Source organism: Puma concolor, chromosome B2 (genome assembly GCF_028749965.1).
Source record: "Puma concolor isolate L17-30 chromosome B2, mPumCon1.1.hap2, whole genome shotgun sequence".
Lineage (NCBI taxonomy): Eukaryota > Metazoa > Chordata > Mammalia > Carnivora > Felidae > Puma > Puma concolor.
Genome location: NC_141671.1, coordinates 74268971 through 74293024, shown reverse-complemented (window position 1 = coordinate 74293024; position 24054 = coordinate 74268971). Strand labels below are relative to the sequence as shown.

The window sequence follows — 24054 nt, the reverse complement described above, 5'->3', positions numbered from 1 at the left end:
ATTATGTATAAATTCTGTATTTAGTAAATATTTTTTTCTTTAAGAAATAAAGAAAAAGAAGAAATATATAACCTTAAGAACTGTATATTATATATATTAGGAATCTTCCCGCAAATAAAGCTCTGGGCTAAAATGACTTTACTGGTAAACTCTACCAAATATTTAAGGAAGACATGAAGGTATTGCACACTTTCTTCTATAAAACAGGAGAAGTAGGGGGGCCTGACTGACACAGTTGGTGGAGTGTGTGACTCTTGATCTTGGAGTTGTGAGTTTGAGCTCCACACTGGGTATAGAGATTACTTAAAAATAAAATCTTTAAAATAAGAAGAAAGAAAACAAGAGAAGTAAAAATCCTCCCAACTCATTCTATGAGGCCATTATTCTGATACCTTAACCATACCGAGGTATTATAAGAAAATAAAATTACAGACCAATATATTTCATAAACATAGAAACGAAAATCCTTCAAAAACATTAGCAGATTAAATTCAGTATACAAAAACAGTAATTCATAATGACAAACAAGAATTATTCCAGGAATGCAAGATTAGTTTGTCATTTAAAACTAATTGATACATTGGGGTGCCTGAGTGGCTCAGTCAGTTAAGTATCTGACTTCGGCTCAGGTCATGATCCCACCATCCGTTGAGTTCAAGACCCTAACTGGGCTCTGTGCTGACAGCTCAGAGCTTGGAGCCAGCTTCAAATTCTATGTCTCCCTCTCTCTCTGCCCCTCCCCCGCCCCTCTCAAAAGTAAATAACCATTAAAAAAGTTTTTTAAACTCACTGATATAATTCACTGAATTAACAGAATAAAGGAAGAAAAACTGTATGGCCATCTAAATAGATGTAGAAAAAGCATCTGACAAAACTCAACATCCATTTATAATAAATGTCTCAACAAACCAGGAATAGAAGTGAACTTTTTCAACCTAAAAAGTGGACCTTTATGAAAAAAAGTATGGCGAATAGCATACATAAATGTGAAATGATGTACCCTTCCTTTCTAAGGTTGGGAAGAAGGCAAGGGTGTCTACACACTCGCTTTTTTTGCTATTATACATCATTCTAGTGGTTTCTAGACATTATAATAAGACAAGAAAAAACATAACTGACATACTGATCAGGAAAGAAGTGGTAAAACTGAACTTAGTGAGGTCATGGGAAATAAATTTAAATTTCAAAAGGGCAATTTAATTTTTTATATACTAGCAGTAAATATTTAGAAATCAAACGTCCCGTGTGTAATAGAGCCAAAACAAAAATACTTAAAAATATATTGGGCAAGTGTCTAAAATACATGCAAAACTTTCACACTGAAAATATTGCTGGGAAAAACTAAAGATGCAAACACATAGAGAAATATACAATGTTATATACTGGAGAATAATATTAAGTTTTTATTTGAATTCCAGGGGTTTTTTAGTTAAATTCCAGTTAGGTAACATATAGTGTAATATTTAGTTTCAGGTGTGCAATAGATGTGATTCAACACTTCCGTACAACACCCAGTGCTCATCACAACAAATACGTTCCTTAGTCCCCATCACCATCCTCCTGTCCACCTCCCCTCTGGTAACTATCAGTTTGTTCTCTGTAGGTAAGAATCTGTTTCTTCATTTACCTCTCTATCACTTTCTTTTTTGAGGGGGAAACAATATTTTTAGAATTTCACTTTTTCCAAATGTATTTAAATTTTTTTTTTAACGTTTATTTATTTTTGAGACAGACAGAGACAGAGCATGAACGGAGGAGGGTCAGAGAGAGGGAGACACAGAATCTGAAACAGGCTCCAGGCTCCGAGCTGTCAGCACAGAGCCCAACGCGGGGCTCGAACTCACAGACTGCGAGATCATGACCTAAGCCGAAGTCGGCTGCTCAACCGACTGAGCCACCCAGGCGCCCCTCCAAATGTATTTTAAAATTAAATTAATTCCATAAAAATTCTAGCATTTCATATAAATTGACAAATGGACCTAAAATTTATATGGAAATGGCTTAAATGCAAATGGCTTAAAATAAACAAAGCAATTTTAAAACACAGTAGAATTCTTAACACTACTTGAATTGACATCTCCTATGAAACTTCAGCAATGTATACAGTGATATAGGTGAAATGATAGATCAGTGGAATAGAATAGAGTATAAAAAAAGATACTGACACATATGGTTAATTGATTTTTCACACAGGGGCCCAGGCACTTCAATGGCAAAAGGAGCCTTCAAAAAATCGCAGGAATACCTGGATATCCATAGACTTTTAATTGTACCGCACACAAACACAATACTTGAAATGGGTCAAAAATTTCAATGTAAACCCTAAAAAATATTAAAATCTGAAAAAAAGGTAAAATTGAACCTTATCAAAATGTCAAGGTTTTTTTCTTACAGCCACCAATAAGGAAACAATAAAGTGTTTCCTAGAAGGAGAGAAAATATTTGTAAATTATATCTGACAAAAGATTTGTATCCAAAACATATAAGCAAAACTTGTAATGCAATATTAAGACAAATCACCTTATCAAAAAATAGGTAAAATATCTCAAAGACATCCCACAAAGAGAAGGTGTAAGAATAAACAGTAAAGATGTTTTAAAAATGTTCAACATCATTGGACAATCCCCATGATATGGCTAAATTTAGAAAGACTGACAAAACAAGCGTTTGTGAAGATGTGGAGTAACTGGAAATCTTTTATACTCTGGCTGGATATCAAGTTATCAGTTCCTTAGAAAAGTTAAACATATGACTGTTTGACCCATCCATTCCACTTCTAGGTGTTCATCCGAGAAAAATGAAAACATGTTATCTATGAAGGTTTGCAGAAACATACACAGTATCTTTATTTATTATAGGCTAACCTTGGAAACAACCCAAATGTCTATCAATAGATGAATGTATAAACACAATTTGGCATACCCATATAAGGGAATCCTGTTCAGCAATAAAAAGGAATGAAGTAAATCCAATAACATAGATAACATAGATAAATCTTAAAATAAATGTGCTGAGTAAGAGAAGCCAGACACAAAACAGCACATTCTGTATGATTTCACTTTTACAAAATGAAAATCAATTTATGTCAACAAAAGGCAGATCAGATCTATTGAGTCAGGATGAAAGGAGGAAAGGATCGCAAATGGAGTGAATAGAATATTTTCAGGGAGATGGAAATATTCTGTATTATGATTTTAGTGTTGGTCTCACGGGTGTATATGACTCAAAATTATGAATTATAGATTTTAAATAGATGCAATTTATTAGTCCTCAATAAAGTTGATAAGAGGAAAAAAACAATAAAAATATTAACAGTTGAAGCAAATATAATCCAAGAAACTGAAGACAAATCTGTAAGAATATATTAATTGAAACAATGGAAATGGTCTCACTTCCCAGGATACTGTTTATTCAGAGAAAGGCCGCTGATCCCCCTGGAAAGGGGTACATAACAAGTTAGATGAAAACTGAGCTGTAGGTGTGCTGCAATCCACAGCACCCTCCACCTTTTTCCAGTATGAATCTTTTTACCATTCCTATAATAGTCATCCAAGAACTCAGCATTCTCTTCAAGGAACTTGCTCCCTATTCAGCAAATGAGTTTGTTTCTTAACTCACTCAGAAAATTAAGACCATCAAGTATGAGCCTCCTTTAACATTCTTCAAATGGAATTAAAAGGTCTCCATTATCTGGTATGGCTTACCTCTCCAGCATTATTTCTTTTGAGTCTCACTCTAGCCTCCTATTACTGTTCTCTCAACAACAATATCTCCATGCCTCGGTTACCCTCTCCTCTTGCCTTCTTCTCGTTATCTCTGGTGAATAACTGCACATATTTCAAAACTCCCATTTCAGAGGTTTTTCTATGCAGTCTTTCTAATTTCTGAGCTGGAATTCATCACTCTCTATAAGGTGATCCCATTGCAATATAAACAGATTCTATTGAATCTATATTCAATTATATTATTCTCTTTTTATTTTTCCTGATGTATCATGAGAGCACAGGACAGATTATTTCATGCTTATCCTGTAACTTGAACAGTGCCTGGTATATTTTAAGAGTTCAATATAAAAAAAAAAAAGAAAAAAAAAAGAGTTCAATATATACTTGTAAAAGAAATTAATGACTTTAGTAACTTCAAGTTTACTACATATATATATATATATATATATATATATATATATATATATGTTTATAATCTAATTTAAGTCTCACACAACCATTTGAGCTCTTCTCAGTCACCAGGGAATCCAGGGACCTGAACCCAAGCCAGATTCCAGAAGACCTAGGTATACAATGAGATGGGATTAGTCCATGGGCCATTGAGTGTGCTGGGGAGTGTCATCAAATAAGCATGACTTCCTACTGACCTGTGAGCTGGACCCAGGCACTGAGAGGCTCCTCATGCCATCCCCTGTCCTTGGACTGTGAATTCCACTTGCCTTTCTTAGAGGCTGCTTCAAAGACATAGCCTGGAGATAGTGATGTGATATTGAGAACACATGCATAGTAAAGTGATTGAATCCAGTTAAGGCTTCTTTATAAATTTTTAAGATTTGGCAAGCAGGTGCAGGTATCCATTCCTCTTACTGCTACCCAAGACAAGTCTTATCTGTAAGTTTCCTTTGTTTATCCAAACTTCCACTTAAAATTCTTGAGTGGCCTGCCTCTTCCTTTGGTCTCTCCCTGCCCATTTGGGGGCCAGTTACACTTGGGAAGTTCTAGAGGAGATTACAAACCAACAGAGAATCTATGAAAGCATGCAGGAACAGACATGCCATTATGAACCAGGCAGAGCATCCATATGTAACATAACTAGTAGAACAGAAACATCAGAAAGACAGCAGTGATTTCAGAAGGGCAACTTATGAGCCAGACCTAAGCTGGTAGGCTATGCCCCACGTGCCTTTGACAGAACAAAGTGGCCTTGAAAACAGGTGGTATTGAAGTAGTTATATATTCTTTAAAATTTTTTTTAAAATTTTTTTTTCAACGTTTTTATTCATTTTTGGGACAGAGAGAGACAGAGCATGAATGGGGGAGGGGCAGAGAGAGAGGGAGACACAGAATCGGAAACAGGCTCCAGGCTCCGAGCCATCAGCCCAGAGCCCGACGCGGGGCTCGAACCCACGGACCGCGAGATCGTGACCTGGCTGAAGTCGGACGCCTAACCGACTGCGCCACCCAGGCGCCCCAAAGTAGTTATATATTCTTTAAAAGCTTGGGTGGCAATCTTATGGGACAGCGATTACACATGAAAAATTTATAAAACTGAATTACCCAAGGTTCCACAAGTGAAAAGAGGCAGAGCCGGAACTTGAAGCAATGCTTGTGATACCAAGTTTATGATTTTCCTCCTACTAATTAATAATGCCTTGCTTCAAGGAAAGAGACTTGTGTACACCTTGCACTGAAAACAAAAGGAGAAACAAAGCAATAGATGCAGATCCAGGAGAGCATGATTTTATATTACTAAAGGGATAAGAACATTTCAATTACGACTGAACAAGTGTCAAGTGCTATAAAGAAGACTAAGAAGGGGCGCCTGGGTGGCGCAGTCGGTTAAGCGTCCGACTTCAGCCAGGTCACGATCTCGTGCTCCGTGAGTTCGAGCCCCGCGTCGGGCTCTGGGCTGATGGCTCAGAGCCTGGAGCCTGTTTCCGATTCTGTGTCTCCCTCTCTCTCTGCCCCTCCCCCGTTCATGCTCTGTCTCTCTCTGTCCCCAAAATAAATAAACGTTGAAAAAAAAAAAAAAAAAGAAGACTAAGAATATGTCACTGAGTTACAATTTCAACAGTGACAAATGATAGGACATCTATTTTTTACATCCATCTGTAAGCATGATACTTCCCCAGGTGCACATATACATAACTCAAGTCAAAAATGTACTTTTATCCCTAATTGATACGTAAAACTAAAGGACCCTTGCAGACAAGCATCCTTCTTTATCAAGATCGCATTAACATTCTTTGCATTCCCTGTACACCTACACCGGGACTCACATTTCCACCCCCAGAGGTTTTTCCTCTCAGGAACACTGCTTCCAGTGGCTTTATAGGTTATTATTGTGGTTATGCCTTTGGTTAAAGTATGTTGTCCTCATGAGATCCCTAGCTACAGAATTTGGGCCTTTTCCAGGCAAATAAATTTTGCCTGTGAGAATTGCGAACCACCTCATATAATTTACTTCTCTTCTCTTGCTGGAAGAAAAATACTGAGTTATCAGGACTCTCTTCTGATTCTTCTTGGATTCTTGAAATCTTGTTATGTCTAGGATACTACCTATACCACACTGAAGGTATTATAAGGCTATGGGATATCTTCAAAGAGTGGCATATTCTTTGCTTTAGGTGACTATTTCCTGTTGACTGGGGGAAGGGGACGCATGAAAATATTAACATATTTCATATTTATATCAGATGGCTATGTCAGATTCTTTTAGATGTTATGGAACGAAGACTCTCAAATGGAGAGTTAGAGTGCCATCTTTTACTCTGTGTTGGATAAAAATACCAGATATGACCCAGTATCGGGAATTCTGGTGGTACCTCGGCAACTCTAGAAGCAATCTTGCCAGTACTTTCAACCACTACACTGATCCAACTACTTCCTAATTAAAAGTCATTTTTCATGATTAAATCATATTAAACTGTTGATATTTTACTGTATTAAACCCATAAAAGCAGATATTTCATATATTTTGGCAGAATACCACTGCTACTGCTAGCAGCTTTCTGCTTTCTCCTCTTTGCTTCATGCTTTCTCCTTGTTTATTATTGATTGTCTTCCAACTTCTCATTTGTTGTAACTTCTGCTTATTGATTTCTCTGTGTCTTGTTGCTCATGGGACAGTAAATCATTTGTCTCTGTTTATTAATGACATATCTTGCAATAAATGATTTTTGGCATACTTGATCATACTTTTTAAAAAAAAAATTTTTAATGGTTATTTATTTCTGAGACAGAGAGAGAGCATGAGCGGGGGAGGGGCAGAGAGAGAGGGAGACAGAATCCGAAGCAGGCTCCAGACTCTGAGATGTCAGCACAGAGGCCAATGCGGGGCTCGAACTCACAAACCCTGAGATCATGACCTGAGCTGAAGTCAGCCGCTAAACTGAGCCACCCAGGCGCCCCTAATTGATCATACTTGAGGTAGAGCACACTCTTTGGGTAGAGTTCTCATAGCAGGCCATTCCGTATTCCCTATCCAGCCTATAGGTGCATTGCCTCTCGGACAGGTGCCATTCCTGTTTACTAGTACAACATTTGATTGCCTATGAAGCATAAGCAGGTATGAAGGGGAGCATTGAAAGTAGCAGGCATTAGAGATGGTTACTCTTTTTTTTAAGCTCTTTTTATAGTTGGAGAAAAATATATCCTCATTTCTCAAGGTCTCAAACCACATTTCTCCAGAGGTAGTCATATTACTTTGATTCCTTTTTCCCCCTTCTATATGAATCAATGGGGCACGTATTCAAATGACCCCATTAAAAACACATGAAATAAAGAACCCTTGACAATCTGCTAGGCCATAGATTCAATTATGATTTATCTCTTCACAAACGTCGTGTATTTTAAAGATGACTTACACATTTCCCTTTCATTTTCTTCTTCCCAAAATGGGGTTTCCCTACATTGAAGTTTTATCCCAATCAGTCCTCAGATATTTAAGATCAATAATATATATTTAAATAATCTTTGAAAACTTTATCCAGACTGAAGCAGTTTAGAATGGCCATCAGCTTTTCTTTGCTTTAACACAAACGATAGGTCAAGCAGTCTCCAACTGAACCATGTCTAAATAAGTCTGGCTCTCTCCCCTCATTGTTACTGCTTGGCAGGCTGAAGGCCCCAAGGTCAGGTCATGGCCCCATCTTTCCAGAGTATGATGGAGCCTGAAGTCCGGCTTTTCCTTCACTCCCTTCCAGACTGTTTAGTTGCTTTTTCTTCCTCAATGTGGCCAGATGGACTTTTTTATATCCTGTACTCAGCACTGTTTGGATTCGGGTTTTCAAGATGAATCCAAGTTTAACCTCTCAATGTTACAGAATATTTCCAAGGAAAAATTTTTCCAACCACTTTTGTGCATTTAAAATGTCTAAATAATTGTATTTAAAAAAAAATAATTGCTTCATCCAAACTTCCTCCTAGCTTCATATCTGTATCTAGTGGACATGAACATAGCACACACAGAAGCAGAATTCTCCATGGATTCAACTCATGCTTAGTTAAAATGAAAGAAAAGTCAATTAGAAGAATATATTTTATGTAAGAAACACATGGAGGCAATTGGGGGAAAACAGAACAAAGAATTATTTTCTCATGATTTACTTTTATCAATTATGGTACAAAATCTTGGTACCCTTTTTTTTTTTTTTTCAATTCTAAGCAAAGTGAGTAGATTTCATCCTTTTTTTGCTTCATACCTCGAGATAGGACATCTGATCTATGTGACATGCTACATCTATAAAGTAGTTCACTAGGATTATCCTACGGATTTAACAGACTGCAAGTTATTTGCAATTTCAAATGTTAACTGCAAGTTGACCCTGTTTTGTTCCACTGTTTGCATGCCTAACGGTTAGAATTGAGACTCTTTTTATAGGTGAAGAACATTAAAATCTTAAGTGACTATTAAGGGTATTAGGGTAAGGAGAGGGGGACACCGAGTCTGCAATACAGAATTTGTGGTTCCCTGTCTAATGTTTTTTTTCATGGAACTTCATCAACATGGACTTTGGATGGGACCCTATGGATTGCCTTTATTTAGAGTATACGAGAAGTGAAAATTTACTTCTTTCTTGCCCAAACAACTAGATTTGAACAAATCTCAAACTACCGCTAAGAGGGAAGCATTGTGTTTTTTTAGCATCCTGAAGGTATCTGTTAAATTTTGAGTGCCTTTATCCTACTCTTTTGAAATCTGAGCTGAAGGAAAGCATCAACTTTGTTTATTTTGGTTACTTATGTTTATTATTTAAACTTAGCATGTTGATAGTTCCAGGGAGATTTGGATTTTAGATATTATTTCCAATGGTGGATTGAAAGACATTATTCCTTAATAAAATAATTTAATAAATCAGAAACTAGGTAGTAGAAGTGTCTGAAGACAGAGGTTCCTGCCAAAACACTAAGCCTGTTAGGATATATGCTCTCCAGAATGGCAGAACCCCTTCATTTTTGGATTGACACACATTCATTAAAAATAAATTAATGTTCCCATCTGGTCTGACTCATTTGATGAGAACAAGAAGTTCCTCTAAAAGTACAAATAGGCATGGGGTTGGATTTGTACAATCTTCCTAGGTCTAAAGACCACAGATATAATTCTGATGTGTAACTAAAATATTCTGAGCAGAACATCAGCACTCCCACTTATGTGTGAAGATATTTATTGCCCTGGATTATGCCAAAGATCAATTGAATTTTTTTTCTTTAACAGCTTTCTCTTAATCAATTTTCAAAACTAACTCTGTTCCAAGATCAAGTGTTATATTATTAAGGGATGGATAAAGGTGTTCTGTGTTCATTCTGACTCATTTTTACAAAAGTAGTGGTGGAATTCATAAATAACTTAATTAAAATGTAAATTCCTTCAGCAGGGTTCTTGAAACAAGTAGCTCTGAACTTCCTCCATTCTCTAAGCCCTCTGTGGGTTGCATGTTACAATACATAGTCAGAAAAGGGAGAAGGTAATGAAGAAAGAAAGAAAGAAAAAGAAAAAGAAATATATACCTACATATATATATATATATGTAGGTATATATAAAGAAATATATACATATATATATATGTATGTATATATATATATATCTCCAAAGTTCCCAATAACCATAGTATACTTGAAATACTGTAAATCAAGTTTATTTATTATTCTCTTTTAGGCGAGGAAAAGATTATCTTGATTTTTATGTCAGGCAATCAAAATTCTCTTTCACTTCTCAAGTTCTTAAATTACTTTCTATTCCCATTTTAATCTCTTTGGCCTTCATAAAATACAGTTGTCTTGGCAGAATTAATATAAAGTTATTTTTGGTTTTTTTAAGCACTTAATTCAGGAGTCACATTTTCAAAAACATATATAATATAATGCATTAACTTGACACTCTATGCATAAATTGAACCTTACACATAAAAGTATCTTGATTATTCTTATGAACAATCTCAAATTGGCATGTAAAGTGAGATTTCCATTGAGTCAATGTTTTTAATTCTCTCTGTCAGCATATTTCAAGGGAAAAAGTTCATGAATGATAAGCCAAAGAGATTTGCCAATTCTGACAATGTATTTTTCTTCTTTCATAGAAGAACTCGGAAAAGAATTGTACACTTGTGTGAGTTATTTTTTTGAAACCTGATAATATCTTTTTCTGAGAAAGACCATATGTAGCAACCACAAAGACATGTGCAAAAGGAAGTGAGTGTGTGTTATCAAGAAAAAAAATGTAGACAATATAGACAAATTACCTTTCAAATGTAATTTTATCCAAGTACATAAAAGAAATTTTTTACCCTGTTATGAATTTGAAAAATAGATTTAAACTTGGTTTCAATTAGTACTGATTCTTGGGGGGTGGGATAGTAAGTTCAAGATTTCTAATAATCTCTCATTCTGAGGATCAAGAATTTTATCATAAGAAATCAGAGCCAAGTTATAATCTATAAAGAAAATAGTCTTATTTAGTTTTGGCTCCAGGTTTTCTTCACTAAAGAGAGCCAACATTTCCTTCCAAGGGACTTCTAGGATACAACAGGCCTAATGTTTTATAACGTGGCTACATGTCTATATGTACAGTTTAAAATCCATGAAAATGTTGCTTTTAAGTCAGGGTCCCTGAAATGGACTTAAGGAAAGAATGTGATTACAGATGTTTGGCTGGCTGCTTAGTCGGGGTCTTCTAGGGGTAATACTTTAATTGAATAACACCAACTAAGGTCTAGTCTTCCACTTAAGACATTTAGAAACTCAATTTGGTAAGTACATTCTGAGATAATCAGTCTCTCTTGGACTGGTTCATGTGAATCCAATTCATAAGAGACTTAGGAGTTATATTTAGTCTCCTTCTCTGTGCTCTAGGCACTCTGGACTTTGTCCTGCCAAATATAATCCCACCTCACAGCTTTTTAACTATATCTTCCCTATGTCTGAAATTCTCAATCTTCATATCTCTGTTTCGTTTGGTCTCAGTTGAAACATTACTGCCACAGATGGCAGAGAAATGCCATCTGACTACCCTATCCAGCATAACCTCTCCCTGGATTCTTTGTTCTTCTAACTTACTTTACTTTTCTACATAGCACTTAGTCGTACGAGAAATATTATTACTTATTTAGATTTTCTACCAAATTAACCTCCCTTCCCATTAGGATATACGTCTCATAAGGACACTTTTGTCTTTTTCCCCTGCCTGCCCCAACACTAAGAAAAACAGAAAGCTGATGCTCAATATATTTACAGGCAGGAAGAGAAACTAGGCATAACCTTTGGTTTTTCCCTGTTTCTGTCCATAAAAACAACGCAGTAACTTAGATAGCAAAACATAAGCTCACACACAGCATATGTAAGTTAAAAAGTGACCTTACCACAAATTTCAAAATATGAGCAGTCATATGCAGGCACAAATCCTATGTGATATGAGCAGCTATTGAAAGAAACCAAGGCAAGGCAAAGGGACTTATGCAGTCCTCAAAGCTGGAGAACCTAGAAACTGCCAACAGATACCTGGACCTTACTTAAGTCCAGTAAGCCAATAGAACCCAAAACTGGGAGGGGATACTGGAGGCTCCGATGTAAGGGTACAAGGAGACCTCTGGAAAGCTAGATTGTTCTAAGCTAAAAGAACACTAGAAAATAATCAAAGAATTTATGCTGGCTAAATTTATGTGTTAATCTGACTAGGCCATGAAGTGTCCAAATATTTGGTCAGATATTATTCTGAGTGTTTCTGTGACGGTGTTTTCGGATGCAATTAACATTTAAATCAGTAGACTGAATAAACCACACTGCCCTCCCTAAGGTGAGTGGGCCTCATCCAAATATTTGAGGGCCTGAAAAAGAGAATATTCCTCCTGCCTGACTGCCTTCAAACAGTGGGTCTGAAGGGAAACAGTGGGTCTTCCTGGATCTCCAGTTTACCAGCTACAGACTGGGAACTACACCATCAGTTCTCCTGGGTTTCCAGTTTGCACTTCATCCTGAAGTTCTTGGGACTTGTCAGCCTCCATAATAATGTAAACCAATTCCTTACAATATCTCTCTTTAGCTAGATGATAGATAGATGATAGATAACACAAATCTCCTATTAGTTCTGTTTTTCTAGAGAATTCTGACAAATATAATCTTCTTCAGAACAGAGTCTAACTGAAGAATAAAATTTAAATTGAGACCAAAGACATTCTAGAGACAAGAGAAAGAGAAGCTTCACATGGAATTGCTATAAGAGGGGAAATTATAAAGATAAGTTCAAAGACGCAAATGTAACAACTGAAAAACCAACCCTAGAACCCTATAGCTACAAAAGATATTTTGGTCTATTATCTTTTTTTTTTAGTGTTTATTTATTTTTGCATTAGGCAATGGTATCTTTTTTTAAAAATATAATTTATTGTCAAGTTGGCTCACATACAATGTATACAGTGTACTCTTGGTGTGGGGGGTAGATTCCCATGATTCATCACTTACATACAATACCCAGTGCTCATTCCAATAAGCGCCCTCCTCAATGCCCATCCACTATGTTCCCCTCTCCCTTGCCCCTCCCCCCCATCAGCCCTCAGTTTGTTCTCTGTATTTAAGAGGCTCTTATAGTTTGCCTCCCTCCCTGTCTGTTTGTAACTATTTTTTCCCTTTCCCTTTCCCCATGGTCCTCTGTTAAGTTTCTCAAGTCCTACATATGAGTGAAAATATATGATATCTGTCTTTCTCTGACTTATTTCACTTAGCATAATATCCTCTAGTTCCATCCATGTTGCTGCAAATGTCAGGATTTCATTCTTTCTCATTGCCAAGTAGTATTCCATTATATATATAAACCACATCTTCTTTATCCATTCATCAGGTGATGGACATTTAGGCTCTTTCCATAATTTGGCTATTGTTGAAAGCGCTGCTATGAACATGGAAAACCAGAAGGACTCCACCAAAAAGCTGCTAGAACTGATACATGAATTCAGCAAAGTGGCAGGGTACAAAACCAATGTACAGAAATTGGTTGCATTTCTATACACCAATAATGAAGAAACAGAAAGAGAAATCAAGAAATCAATCCCGTTTACAATTGCACCAAGAACCATAAAATACCTAGGAATAAATTTAATCAAAGATGTAAAAGATCTGTATGCTGAAAACTATAGAAAACTTATGAAGGAAATTGAAAAACACACAAAGAAATGGAAAAACATTCCATGCTCATGGATTGGAAGAACAAATATTGCTAAAATGTCAATACTACACAAAGCAATCTACACATTCAATGCAAATCAATCAAAATTGCACCAGCATTCTTCTCAAAGCTAGAACAAACAATCCTAAAATTTGTATGGAACCACAAAAGACCCTGAATAGCCAAAGTAATGTTGAAAAAGAAAACCAAAGCAGGAGGCATCACAATTCCAGACTTTAGTCTCTACTACAAAGCTGTAACCCTCAAGACAGTATGGTATTGGCACAAAAATACATAAACCAATGGAATAGAATAGAGAACCCAGAATTGGACCAACAACTGTATGGCCAACTCGTCTTTGACAAAGCAGGAAAGAGTATCCAATGGAAAAAGGACAGTCTCTTTAGCAAATGGTGCTGGGAGAACTGGACAGCAACATGCAGAAGAATTAAACTAGACCACTTTCTTACACCATACACAAAAACAGCTCAAAATGGATGAAAGAACTAAATGTGAGGCAGGAAACCATCAAAATCCTAGAGGAGAAAGCCGGCAACAACCTCTTTGACTTCAGCTGCAGCGATTTCTTGCTCAACACATCTCCAAAGGCAAGGGAATTAAAAGCAAAAATGAGGTCTTGGGACCTCATCAAGATAAAAAGCTTCTGCACTGCAAAGGAAACAATCCACAAAACTAAAAGGCAACCGACGGAATGGGAAAAGATATTTGCATATGACATATCAGATAAAGGGTTAGTATCCAAAATCTATAAAGAACGTATCAAACTCAACACCCAAAAACCAAATAATCCAGTGAAGAAATGGGCAGAAAGCATGAATAGACACTTTTCCAAAGAAGACATCCAGATGGCCAACAGACACATGAAACAATGCTCAAGGTCACTCATCATCAGGGAAATACAAATCAAAACCACACTGAGATACCACCTCACACCGGTCAGAGTGGCTAAAATTAACAACTCAGTAAACAACAGATGCTGGCATGGATGTGGAGAAACGAGAACCCCCTTGCACTGTTGGTGGGAATGCAAACTAGTGCAGCTGCTCTGGAAAACAGTGTGGAGATTCCTCAAAAAATTAAAAATAGAACTACCCTAAAACCCAGCAATAGCACTACTAGGAATTTATCTAAAGAATACAGGAGTGCTGATTCATAAGAGCACATGTACCCCAATGTTTATAATGTGCATTTATTTTTGAGAGAGAGAGAGACAGAGACAGAGTGCAAGCAGGGGAGGGAGAGACAGAATCTGAAGCAGGCTCCAGGCTCTGAGCTATCAGCACAGAGCCAAACACGGGGCTCAAAACTCATGAACAGTGAGATCATGACCTGAGCTAAAGTCGGACACTTAACCAACTGAGCCATCCAGTCCCCCCCATTATCTTTTTTTAAGATCACAGGAAGACACATGTTAAATATAAGCAACACAGGATGGTAACAAATCATATATGAAGCTATTATAATAAAAAGTGCTATTGTAATTTTAAAAAACTGTCTCCACAGAAAACAAAGATAGAAAGATATGCCCACAAAAGGGAAAAAAGCCTATAATCTTGTATTTTAAGAAAAAATAAGAGATAATTAAGAAAGGCTAAAATAAATTAAGACAGTTATATAAGAGATAAAGTAAAAACATAAATCAGAAGCAGAAAAATTTAGGAATGAGACAACTATACTAAAAGTAGATTTGAAAAAGGAGCTCACAAACCTTAGGAGACAATTTTTTTAAAAAAGAAAAATATTCTGTCAGAAATGAAAACCAAATTAGAGGAAATGTAAGAGTAAAAACATACCGTGAATAATATTATAGGAGAAGGATGAATATTCTTTATTTTTTTTTATTTTATTTTTTTATTTTTATTTTTTTATTTATATATGAAATTTATTGTCAAATTGGTTTCCATACAACACCCAGTGCTCATCCCAAAAGGTGCCCTCCTCAATACCCATCACCCACCCTCCCCTCCCTCCCACCCCCCATCAACCCTTAGTTTGTTCTCAGTTCTCAACAGTCTCTTATGCTTTGGCTCTCTCCCACTCTAACCTCTTTTTTTTTTTTTCCTTCCCCTCCCCCATGGGTTCCTGTTAAGTTTCTCAGGATCCACATAAGAGTGAAACCATATGGTATCTGTCTTTCTCTGTATGGCTTATTTCACTTAGCATCTCACTCTCCAGTTCCATCCACGTTGCTACAAAAGGCCATATTTCATTTTTTCTCATTGCCACGTAGTATTCCATTGTGTATATAAATCACAATTTCTTTATCCATTCATCAGTTGATGGACATTTAGGCTCTTTCCATAATTTGGCTATTGTTGAGAGTGCTGCTATGAACATTGGGGTACAAGTGCCCCTATGCATCAGTACTCCTGTGTCCCTTGGATAAATTCCTAGCAGTGCTATTGCTGGGTCATAGGGTAGGTCTATTTTTAATTTTCTGAGGAACCTCCACACTGCTTTCCAGAGCGGCTGCACCAATTTGCATTCCCACCAACAGTGCAAGAGGGTTCCCGTTTCTCCACATCCTCTCCAGCATCTATAGTCTCCTGATTTGTTCATTTTGGCCACTCTGACTGGCGTGAGGTGATACCTGAGTGTGGTTTTGATTTGTATTTCCCTGATGAGGAGCGACGCTGAACATCTTTTCATGTGCCTGTTGGCCATCCGGATGTCTTCTTTAGAGAAGTGTCTATTCATGTTTTCTGCCCATTTCTTCACTGGGTTATTTGCTTTTCGGGTGTGGAGTTTGGTGAGCTCTTTATAGATTTTGGATACTAGCCCTTTGTCCGATATGTCATTTGCAAATATCTTTTCCCATTCCGTTGGTTGCCTTTTAGTTTTGTTGGTTGTTTCCTTTGCTGTGCAGAAGCTTTTTATCTTCATAAGGTCCCAGGAATTCACTTTTGCTTTTAATTCCCTTGCCTTTGGGGATGTGTCGAGTAAGAGATTGCTACGGCTGAGGTCAGAGAGGTCTTTTCCTGCTTTCTCCTCCAAGGTTTTGATGGTTTCCTGTCTCACATTCAGGTCCTTTATCCATTTTGAGTTTATTTTTGTGAATGGTGTGAGAAAGTGGTCTAGTTTCAACCTTCTGCATGTTGCTGTCCAGTTCTCCCAGCACCATTTGTTAAAGAGACTGTCTTTTTTCCATTGGATGTTCTTTCCTGCTTTGTCAAAGATGAGTTGGCCATACGTTTGTGGGTCTAGTTCTGGGGTTTCTATTCTATTCCATTGGTCTATGTGTCTGTTTTTGTGCCAATACCATGCTGTCTTGATGATGACAGCTTTGTAGTAGAGGCTAAAGTCTGGGATTGTGATGCCTCCTGCTTTGGTCTTCTTCTTCAAAATTACTTTGGCTATTCGGGGCCTTTTGTGGTTCCATATGAATTTTAGGATTGCTTGTTCTAGTTTTGAGAAGAATGCTGGTGCAATTTGGATTGGGATTGCATTGAATGTGTAGATAGCTTTGGGTAGTATTGACATTTTGACAATATTTATTCTTCCAATCCATGAGCAGGGAATGTCTTTCCATTTCTTTAAATCTTCTTCAATTACCTTCATAAGCTTTCTATAGTTTTCAGCATACAGATCCTTTACATCTTTGGTTAGATTTATTCCTAGGTATTTGGTGCAATTGTGAATGGGATCAGTTTCTTTATTTGTCTTTCTGTTGCTTCATTGTTAGTGTATAAGAATGCAACTGATTTCTGTACATTGATTTTGTATCCTGCAACTTTGCCGAATTCATGTATCAGTTCTAGCAGACTTTTGGTGGAGTCTATTGGATTTTCCATGTATAATATCATGTCATCTGCAAAAAGCGAAAGCTTGACTTCATCTTTGCCAATTTTGATGCCTTTGATTTCCTTTTGTTGTCTGATTGCTGACGCTAGAGCTTCCAGAACTATGTTAAACAACAGCGGTGAGAGTGGGCATCCCTGTCGTATTCCTGATCTCAGGGTAAAAGCTCTCAGTTTTTCCCCGTTGAGGATGATGTTAGCTGTGGACTTTTCATAAATGGCTTTTATGATCTTTAAGTATGTTCCTTCTATCCCGACTTTCTCAAGGGTTTTTATTAAGAACGGGTGCTGGATTTTGTCAAAGGCCTTTTCTGCATCGATTGACAGGATCATATGGTTTTTCTCTTTTTTTTTTGTTAATGTGATGTATCACGTTGATTGATTTGCGAATGTTGAACCAGCCCTGCATCCCAGGAATGAATCCCACTTGATCATGGTGAATAATTCTTTTTATATGCCATTGAATTCGATTTGCTAGTATCTTATTGAGAATTTTTGCATCCATGTTCATCAGGGATACTGGCCTGTAGTTCTCTTTTTTTACTGGGTCTCTGTCTGGTTTAGGAATCAAAGTAATACTGGCTTCGTAGAATGAGTCTGGAAGTTTTCCTTCCCTTTCTATTTCTTGGAATAGCTTGAGAAGGATAGGTATTATCTCTGTTTTAAACGTCTGGTAGAACTCCCCTGGGAAGCCATCTGGTCCTGGACTCTTATTTGTTGGGAGATTTTTGATAACCGATTCAATTTCTTCGCTGGTGATGGGTCTGTTCAAGCTTTCTATTTCCTCCTGATTGAGTTTTGGAAGAGTGTGGGTGTTCAGGAATTTGTCCATTTCTTCCAGGTTGTCCAATTTGTTGGCATATAATTTTTCATAGTATTCCCTGATAATTGTTTGTATCTCTGGGGGATTGGTTGTAATAATTCCATTTTCATTCATGATTTTATCTATTTGGGTCATCTCCCTTTTCTTTTTGAGAAGCCTGGCTAGAGGTTTGTCAATTTTGTTTATTTTTTCAAAAAACCAACTCTTGGTTTCGTTGATCTGCTCTACAGTTTTTTTAGATTCTATATTGTTTATTTCTGCTCTGATCTTTATTATTTCTCTTCTTCTGCTTGGTTTAGGCTGCCTTTGCTGTTCTGCTTCTATTTCCTTTAGGTGTGCTGTTAGATTTTGTATTTGGGATTTTTCTTGTTTCTTGAGATAGGCCTGGATTGCAATGTATTTTCCTCTCAGGACTGCCTTCGCTGCGTCCCAAAGCGTATGGATTGTTGTATTTTCATTTTCGTTTGTTTCCATATATTTTTTAATTTCTTCTCTAATTGCCTGGTTGACCCACTCATTCGTTAGTAGGGTGTTCTTTAACCTCCATGCTTTGGGAGGTTTTCCAGACTTTTTTCTGTGGTTGATTTCAAGCTTCATAGCATTGTGGTCTGAAAGTATGCATGGTATGATTTCAATTCTTGTAAACTTATGAAGGGCTGTTTTGTGACCCAGTATATGATCTATCTTGGAGAATGTTCCATGTGCACTCGAGAAGCAAGTATATTCTGTTGCTTTGGGATGCAGAGTTCTAAATATATCCGTCAAGTCCATCTGATCCAATGTCTCATTCAGGGCCCTTGTTTCTTTATTGACCGTGTGTCTAGATGATCTATCCATTTCTGTAAGTGGGGTGTTAAAGTCCCCTGCAATGACCACATTCTTCTCAATAAGGTTGCTTATGTTTATGAGTAATTGTTTTATATATTTGGGCGCTCTGGTATTCAGCGCATAGACATTTATAATTGTTAGCTCTTCCTGATGGATAGACCCTGTCACTATTATATAATGTCCTTCTTCATCTCTTGTTACAGCCTTTAATTTAAAGTCTAGTTTGTCTGATATAAGTATGGCTACTCCAGCTTTCTTTTGGCTTCCAGTAGCATGATAAATAGTTCTCCATCCCCTCACTCTCAATCTAAAGGTGTCCTCGGGTCTAAAATGAGTCTCTTGTAGACAGCAAATAGATGGGTCTTGTTTTTTTATCCATTCTGATACCCTATGTCTTTTGGTTGGCGCATTTAATCCATTTACATTCAGTGTTATTATAGAAAGATATGGGTTTAGAGTCATTGTGATGTCCGTATGTTTTATGCTTGTAGTGATGTCTCTGGTACTTTGTCTCACAGGGTCCCCCTTAGGATCTCTTGGAGGGCTGGTTGAGTGGTGACAAATTCCTTCAGTTTTTGTTTGTTTGGGAAGACCTTTATCTCTCCTTCTATTCTAAATGACAGACTTGCTGGATAAAGGATTCTCGGCTGCATATTTTTTCTGTCTAGCACCCTGAAAATCTCGTGCCAATTCTTTCTGGCCTGCCATGTTTCAAAAGAGAGATCAGTCATGAGTCTTATAGGTCTCCCTTTATATGTGAGGGCACGTTTACCCCTTGCTGCTTTCCGAATTTTCTCTTTATCCTTGTATTTTACCAGTTTCACTATGATATGTCGTGCAGAAGATCGATTCAAGTTACGTCTGAAGGGAGTTCTCTGTGCCTCTTGGATTTCAATGCCTTTTTCCTTCCCCACTTCAGGGAAGTTCTCAGCTATTATTTCTTCAAGTACCCCTCAGCACCTTTCCCTCTCTCTTCGTCCTCTGGGATACCAATTATGCGTATATTATTTCTTTTTAGTGTATCACTTAGTTCTCTAATTTTCCCCTCATACTCCTGGATTTTTTTATCTCTCTTTTTCTCAGCTTCCTCTTTTTCCATAACTTTATCTTCTAGTTCACCTATTCTCTCCTCTGCCTCTTCAATCCGATCCGTGGTGGTTTCCAATTTGTTATGCATTTCGTTTAAAGCGTTTTTCAGCTCCTCGTGACTGTTCCTTAGTCCCTTGATCTCTGCAGCAAGAGATTCTCTGCTGTCAGCTATACTGTTTTCAAGCCCAGCGATTAATTTTATGACTATTATTCTAAATTCACTTTCTGTTATATTATTTAAATCCTTTTGGATCAGCTCATTAGCTGTTGTTATTTCCTGGAGATTCTTCTGAGGGGAATTCTTCCGCTTGGTCATTTTGGATAGTCCCTGGCGTGGTGAGGACCTGCAGGGCACTTCCCCTGTGCTATGGTGTATAACTGGAGTTGGTGGGCGGAGCCGCAGTCAGACCTGATGTCTGCCCCCAGCCCACCGCTGGGGCCACAGTCAGACTGGTGCGTGCCTTCTCTTCCCCTCTCCTAGGGGCGGGATTCACTGTGGGGTGGGGTGGCCCGTCTGGGCTACTTGCACACTGCCAGGCTTGTGATGCTGGGGATCTGGCGTCTTAGGTGGGGTGGGTAGGCAAGGTGCACGGGGGCAGGAGGGGCAGGCTTAGCTTGCTTCTCCTTAGGTGATCCACTTCAGGAGGGGCCCTGTGGCAGCAGGAGGGAGTCAGATCTGCTGCCGGAGGTTTGGCTCCGCAGAAGTGCAGAGTTGGGTGTTTGCGCGGAGTGGGCAAGTTCCCTGGCAGGAACTGGTTCTCTTTGGGATTTTGGCTGGGGGATGGGCGGGGGAGATGGCGCCGGCGAGCGCCTTTGTTCCCCACCAAACTGAGCTCTGTCGTCATGGGGCTCAGCAGCTCTCCTTCCCTTTGTCCTCCAGCCTTCCCGCTTTCTGAGCAGAGCTGTTAACTTATGACCTCCCAGCCGCTAAGTCGCGCTTGCTGTCGGAACACAGTCCTTCAGGCCCCTCCGCTTTTTGCAAGCCAGACTCGGGGGCTCTGCTTGGCCGGCGAGCCGCCCCTCAGCCCCGGCTCCCTCCCGCCAGTCCGTGGAGCGGGCACCGACTCGCCGCCCTTCCTACCCTCTTCCGTGGGCCTCTCGTCTGGGCTTGGCTCCGGCGACTCCGTTCTGCTAATCCTCTGGCGGTTTTCTGGGTTATTTAGGCAGGTGTAGGTGGAATCTAAGTGATCAGCAGGACGCGCGGTGAGCCCAGCGTCCTCCTACGCCGCCATCTTCCCTCTCCTGAATATTCTTTAAAACAAGCAAAGGGGCGCCTGGGTGGCTCAGATGGTTAAGCATCTGACTTCAGTGCAGGTCATGATCTCTGGGTCTGTGAGTTTGAGCCCTGCATCGGGATCTGTGCTGACAGCTCAGAGCCTGGAGCCTGCCTCGGATTCTGTGTCTCCCTCTCTCTCTGCCCTTCCCCCTCCACTTTGTGCTCTGTCTCAAAAATAAACATTAAAAAATTTTTTTTGAAAAAACATATTCTCACAAAATAGCAATTTCCAAAGAGAAAATGTAATGTTAAGAACAAATACAAAATTTCATATTTAAAAAAAAATGACCTGAAATGCACGAATTCCTTGCTATGTCAATTACAAAAGGAAACTCAAGAAGAAATAGATGTCCATGGCTCTCCACCTATTAAAGACATTGAACTTGTGGTTAAAAATCTTCTCACAAAGAAAACTTAATGGATTGTAACAAACATTTAAGGAATAAATATTACCAATTCCATAGGAAATCTTTCAAAAATTTCAAAAGGAGAGAATACTTCTTAACTTATTCACTGAGGTCAAGATTACTCTGAAGCCAAAACCATACAAAGACATTACAAGAAAAGAAAACTACAGCTCAACATTCCTCATGAACAAAGACACAAAAATTCTAAACAAAATGTTAGCGAAACTGAATCCAACAGTACATGAAAAGGACAGGGTTTATTCCAGGCATGCAAAGTGTTTTAACACTTAAAAATCAATCAGTATAACTCAACATATTCATAAATTAAGAAAGAAAACCATATAAAAATTTCAGTAGATGCAGAAGAAGCATTTGACAAACCTATCATATATTCTTGATAAAATTTTCAGCAAACTATGGGTAAAAGGGAGTGTCCTCAACCTGATAAACCTGATAAAGGGCATATAAAAAACCCAGTGGCACTTAATGATGAGAAAATGAATACTGTTTCCTCCTAAGATCAATAAGGCAAGTGTGCCTGCTGTGACCATTTATATATAACATATATATATATACATATATATATATATATATATATGTTAAAGAAGTTAAAAAAAAAGAGAGAGAAGTAAGAGGTGTTTCTATTAGAAAAAGAGGTAAATTGCTTATATTCACAGAAAATAGGCTCATCTATGTAAGACAAGTGATGCAATCTACTAAAAAAAGCTACTAGAACTACTTAGAAAGTTTATCTGGATTGTAAAGTATATACATTATGTATATGTACATACATATACACATACACACACACACACAAATATCAAGTGTATTTCTATATAACAACTAACAACTGGGAATTGAAATAAATAAAACAGTGTCATTTTCAGTTGCCTCAAAATATGAAGTACTTAGGGATAAATCTGGCAAAAGTACAGGACATTTGCATTGAAAACTATAAAACACTGAGAAAAAATAAAGAGCTAAATACATGGAGACATACTCATATTTATGAGTTGGAAAGCTCAAATATTGTTAAAATGTCAATTTTTCTTAAATTGGTCTATAGATTCAACACAATTGTGATAAAATTTAAATAGATTTTCTTATAGAAATTGAATACTGTGTCTAAAAATCATTTGGAAATGCAAAGGGCCTAGAGTAGCTAAACTAACTTTGAAAAATGGGGTGCCTGGGTGGCGCAGTCGGTTAAGCGTCTGACTTCAGCCAGGTCACGATCTCGCGGTCCATGAGTTCAAGCCCCGCGTCAGGCTCTGGGCTGATGGTTGGGAGCCTGGAGCCTGTTTCCGATTCTGTGTCTCCCTCTCCCTCTGCCCCTCCCCCGTTCATGCTCTGTCTCTCTCTGTCCCAAAAATTAAAAAAAAAAAAAAAAGAAAAAAAAAAGAACAAAACTGGAAGGCTAATGTATCGGCATAAATAGATCAACAGAATAAAGGACATAGAAATATATCGTGAGATAATGGACAACCGACTTTTGACAATGGTGCAAAGGCAATTCATTGAAAAAATTACAGCATTTTCAACAAATGATGCTGGAAAAACTGGAAATCCATGCAGAATAATGAATTTTGACACATACTTTGTACCATGTACAGAATCTTAATCAAAATAATCATAGATCTAAATATAAAACTAAAAACACTGAGATACCTGACACTCAGCCGAGCATCTGACTTTGGCTTCTGTCAGGATCTCATGGTTTGTGGGTTCAAGCCCCACATTGGGCTTTGCACTGACAGTGCGGAGCCTGCTTCAGATTCTCTCTCCCTCACTCTCTCCTCCTCCCCTGCTCATGCTCGCTCTCTCTCTCTTTCTCTCTCTCTCTTTCTCAAGAATAAATAAGCATTAAAAAAATTATTTAAAAAAAAACTAAAAATATAAAAGTTCTAGAAAAAAACAGAAGATAAAATCTTCATGATCCTGGGTTAGGAAAAATGTCTTAATTATAATAAAAATGCAATCCATAAAATACTTTGATAAGTTAACTTCATCAACATAATAAAAAATGTTCCTATTTAAATTGCACTGTCATGTTACGAAAATGAAAATATGAACCATAGAATACAAGAACAATTTTGTGAATCATGTATCTGCTAAAGGATATGTATCCAGAATATTTGGGAACTCTCAAACTGTAATGGGAAAAAATCAAACAACCCAATCAAAAATGGCTAAATATTTGAATAGATACTTCAACAAATAAGATACACAGATGGCAAATAAGTTCATGAAAAGATATTCAGCAACAGCCAAAAACCAGAAACAACCCCAATGCCTACTGAGAGATAAATGGATAAACATACTGGGGCATTGCCATACAATGGATAATATATAACAATAAATAGCAATAAACTATTGGTGCATGCAACAATGAAGATAAATATCAAAATAATTATGCTGGAAAAAAAGGA

General features: G+C 37.7%; 1 long non-coding RNA gene across 6 annotated transcripts in view; it reads right to left on the bottom strand.

Annotated features, from left to right (window-relative positions):
* Positions 1 to 4092: 4092 nt before the first annotated feature.
* The window catches only part of LOC147581049 (uncharacterized), a 530577-nt gene continuing 510615 nt past the window's right edge, over positions 4093 to 24054 (bottom strand). For 5 of the 6 annotated variants that reach the window (XR_015251346.1, XR_015251345.1, XR_015251349.1 and 2 more), the window contains 3 exons: positions 4373 to 4474; positions 4212 to 4287; positions 4093 to 4143 (listed from right to left, as the gene is read on the bottom strand). This is a non-coding gene — a long non-coding RNA (uncharacterized LOC147581049). Of the gene's footprint in view, positions 4144 to 4206; positions 4288 to 4372; positions 4475 to 24054 lie in introns of those variants that run through there. The other variant, XR_015251353.1, reaches the window with a different exon arrangement.